The sequence below is a fragment of the Schistosoma haematobium genome, chromosome 4 (genome assembly GCF_000699445.3).
Source record: "Schistosoma haematobium chromosome 4, whole genome shotgun sequence".
NCBI lineage: Eukaryota > Metazoa > Platyhelminthes > Trematoda > Strigeidida > Schistosomatidae > Schistosoma > Schistosoma haematobium.
Genome location: NC_067199.1, coordinates 1507548 through 1512671, shown reverse-complemented (window position 1 = coordinate 1512671; position 5124 = coordinate 1507548).

Here is a 5124-nt window from a genome sequence, read left to right as displayed (position 1 = left end):
GTCGTTTCTCTTCTCTCTATTCTATTCCATTCGCTTCATATACAAAGTATATGTATTCAAAAGTCCATTCTCGTTAGTTGACTTATCTAAATCCGTTATTGACTAACGCGATTAAAGTCGATGATTATATACGAGGATAGGCGATATATATATTTCAACATCAATCATCATTACCATCTCCTTGGAGTCAGATCCACGGGCCACTAAAGTGAAGAACACTTTCGACAAAATCGTTCGATCTAAAATGGCTACAAAATAAGGAGTCCCACTAAAAATTTTCTCCAGCATCTTAGAATTTACCGGGGTTTTTTTTGTTCTCATCATTATAAACTTGACTAATTAAAGACTATTGTTAGTTTCTAATGTTAATTGATCGCTTCATTAGTTAAATCACAGTTTGTTTCATTTATGATCTACTTTACATTTGTACTTCATTTTCTATTGAATTTATTATCATTTTTATGGTGATTGTTACTATACTTAACTAGGCGCCAGTTTAACTTCATTTGCACTGTCTCCATTTTATTTGTATTACAAATAAACGATTTCAGAAATGTTCTTCCCTTTTTCATTATTATACCATTCTATTTATTAAATACATGATTTACTTCAAACTAACCTTATTATCTTCTATGTTTATTATAAATAATTTATAAGCAAAGATAGATAGTGGCTAGAAGTGAAATCTAGGACGTGCGTTATCTCCTATTTGGAACTCGTCAACTGGATGTACCTGCATCTCAGAGTTGATGTTCGTTTACTGTATTTCACAAACTAGTGACTATCAAAACTCAGTTGCTAAATGAATAACGTGATGATGCTTGAAATGAACGGTACTGGGTTGGAGTCCTGGACTGAGTATCAACTCTGGGTGCAGGTACATCCAGATGACAAGTCTCAAATAGGACGAAACGTGCGTCAAACTGGATTCCACTGCTATTCACTATCCATCTCTGCTTACAAAGTTTTTGACTTAAGACCATATCAAGGCAATCCGCACAGTATGCACATACGTCAACAACAGACTGGTCAATTGTAGTCCTAAACAACTATGGGAAGATGCAAATAAACAACACCAAGTGAATATAAATAAATTAATTTACTAATGTGTAATTACATAATGATTGATAATTCATTTTCAGGGTTGATTGAGTTCGATCAATAACGTTTCCTTCTGATCATTAGTACAAGTGACTCGGTATCATGTCACACTCCATTTAATATTATAGATTTTTTCAGTAATGAGAAAGAAACTTCAAGTATGAGGAAGAGTCTTCAGCCGAAAAATTGCATTTCTCCGCTGCTTCTTAATGTTCTCTTAATAATATCAGTTCCTAACAGAGATTATCTTTTAGGTTGAGATCATGAATCAATTGATGTTAGACCACCATAGAAAACCTGGAAGCACTGGACGGCCGTTTCGTTCTAGTATGGCACTCCTCAGCAGTGCGCATCCACGATCCCGCCCCCCGTGAGATTCGAACCCAGGACCTACCACTCTTGTACCAGGCGCTTAACCAACTAGATCACCGAGCCGGCCGGTATCCAACGGTGTTAATGTTTAACTTCAACCAATCTGTGGATAATTGTTGAGAAGAGATTAAGCTATTTTGTGTTTATTAATAAATGTTAATTTCTTCCCTATAACAACAACAACAACCCTGAATAGATTTTCTTTCACTCTCATTTCCTCATGACCTTTGTTGTTTTCTGATTAGTTGTCATCATGTTTAGTTTTCGAACTTTTCAATGAGTCCTGAAGTCGTATTTCGTTGCTGTAGATACAAGATGTTTTCCTAGGTTTTATCATTTAGGGATTATCACTGAATTGTCATGTTGATCAATCGCTTTATTATCGAGTTCACAATCAATCTCATCCGTATTAAAACAATCATAATCGTTCTTCATCTCAAGTTACCATAATTCTGACTTAACTTATATCAGGATAAAACAGTGACAATGAATGGAATTCGTTCAGTCATATGAAGAAAACTATTTCCCTTAGAATTGCAGATACACTTCATTGAAGAGCATCAACTAGCTTCATGATTTCCTTTTCATTATCTCTAACTATTTAATATCAAAACATTGTTGATGAAATATTGAATCATTCATATTTATAGACGCATTGCAACTTGTTCTCAAACAGTCCTAAAGACTCAAAACATAATTATTCTTACTACCCATTGATTCATTAGAGTAACTAAGGATTTATAAGAAAGGAATTTCAATAGAATGTGTTAACTTTTATATCTCGTCAAATAGTTCAAATCATTGAAAAACAGACAATAAGATGGTGGAGAAGATTTGTAGCTCAGCTGGATGATTTGGATGGAGTTCCGTTCTCTGAGCTGGATGGTTTGGTCGTGGAGCTTTCATCGTTTTTCTGAACGACATCATCAGCACAAATTCCATCAAAAAACAGACAATCTTATGTTGTCTAACATCTAAGATTAGTCTATAACAAATCGATGAAGTCATTGACAATCTAGAAAGAGAAACGATACTTCTAATGATTAAAGAAAATTTATAAAATAAGCGAATATGTATATATTGATAAATGATCAATAATTTAATAGAATTTGAATTGACCTAATAATAATGACTAAAATTAGATTAGTAGTGCGATGTGTACTACTGATAATATCGACAGATATAAGTAGTATTTATCATCAAGTGAGATTGAAATGCCTAGAAGCAGAAGATTAAAAGGACCGAAGAGAAGAGAATGAAAACAGAGAATGATTTGCTTGGAAAAGAAAAAAACAATGAAGTCTGAGACAGTTGATTGACATGTTGCCAATAAAGTATTTACTATATAGTTCTCAGATGTTACTAAGTGATTCTGTAATTTTGTGCTTAGGATACATTCGATTGTAAACAGAAAGGGGTCTTTTTGAATATCATAATGATTTAATATATGAGCCCATTAGTCATAATGGAAAAATTGAAAGAACAGAACGGCAGTTTCGTCTCAGTATGTGCCTCTTCAGTAGTACTCATCCTATTCGGTTGGTCCTATTTATATTCTCGTTCACTACCCTACAGTACAAATCACCTAAATACATAAGATATAATAAACAAAGCAACTATTCAATAAGACTGTTCTTTTGCTTTTTTTTTAGAAAATACATCTTAATTATAAAATATTTCAAGCAAACAAACAAACTAGTTACTAAGTCATTTGAAAAACCCTAAAAACACATATATAGTTACTGGGGTAGTTTTTTTCTCCAGTTTCCTCACTAGGTAACAATAATAAAGTTTAAGTAACAAGTTTAACTATTGTTTAAAATACAAGAGAGAGAAAACGAAAAAAAACTAAACAAACTAAAAACCTATTTCAGTACTACTATTTACTTTAAGTAGTATATACTCCCAACATTTTTTTTGATAGTATAGAAATCAGAATCATTTAACTTTATAAAAACGATATAAACCTCTAGGGAATAAAATATAACTCAACAGTTTAATATTTTATAGCATTAACTTCCATCTTAGTAACAGTATACCGGATAATGCCATTATGTAATGGTTACAATTTCTGAAGTGTATTATAATACAGGCAGCTTGAACAACCTGCCTATACATGTTTGCTTGTTTGTTTGTTTGTTTGTTTTTAGGAAAATGATTAGGTAGAATGATTATTCAACATTTAATTTCTATAACTATTCATTGACTAAGTAAAGTAGATTTTTTAGAAAGAGGTTTTTATGGAGATTGTAGTCATTTTATAGTTGAATTCATCAGTCATTTTAAATTAGAACATCATCAAAAACTTAGAAGCACTAGATGGCCGTTTCATCTTGGTATTGGACTACTCAGTAGTGCGTATCTACGATCACGCTCGCAGGGATTCGAACCCAGGATCTATTAGTCTCGCGCGCGAACACTTATTTTCTAGACCGCTGAGCCTGACATTTAATGGTGTTAGTGTCTAACTTCAGCCAATCCATAAAATTGTGCAACCATCTTCCACTAAAATGAGGTAGACATCTGGCATGGATTAGCCTCACTGGTCATGGCTTCTCACCAGAACTCATGAATGCGCATTGCTGGGGAATCTCATACTTGGACGAAACGGATGTCCAGTGCTTCTAGGATTTCAATGGTGATGTAACATTAATCGATCTATGATCTCAACCAAAACACCAGTTATGTTCAACTAGTCGTGATTGTTGGGGTCATCTATTACTCACTATATCAAGGTATCATAATAAATTGTTTTAAAGACTTTCTATTAAAAAAATAAACAGGAACAATGTGTGAAGATAAATTTACAGGAAACAATTCCTTAAAATAAAATGCATCATGTTTAACTACAATTTAAAAAACCTTTCATTCATTCAGTTTCATCTTTTAACCAAAGTTATGTACATAATGGAAGCCGGTGTCATTATTATATGAACACATAAATATTATCTTAAAGGAGCACCGAGTAAATATGCTCCACACAAGTCACTTGATTTGTGTGTGAGCTGTGATACTGCCCCGGTGCCCAGACCGAAATAGGTGTTTTTCTTAGGGGGCTACACACGGAGCCCTCGACCTTTAGGTCGAGGCAATGATGCAACGTCAAGTGATGCAGTCTTATGGTAGACGGCGACTAATAATTGGTTCACATGCCATTCGTTCCCCAAGGTTCCTCGAGTCCATGTACAACATTAGTTTGAAATGTGAGTTTCCCAACTCCCCTAAATGGATCTTCCATATCCACCAACCTGGGTAAAGTGTATTACATTTGCTTTTCGTCCTCTCAATATCGTAAACAACACCCGTGGTGCGAGAAGGAAGAAAGTGAGACTTCTCTGTTAGTGGCTGTATGCTCATGGTCATGTGAGGCCATTTCGAGAAAGAGAGTTACCTCTCCCCACATTCGGTCATACCAAGGAATTTAGGGGCAGAAACCCATAGTAATATTCACGAAATGTATTTAATTTTTAAGATTACTCAATTAAGCATATTTAGGCATATTCAATCAGCATAGTTTTTTCTCATAGATATAAAAAAGATTTGCAAAAAAATGTAACTAATTTTTAGAAAATAAACTATAGATTACTTAAGTAGCATATCGTATTAGTAATAGTGGTTGTAGACGTAGTCGTAGTCAGAGTCAGAGTCATG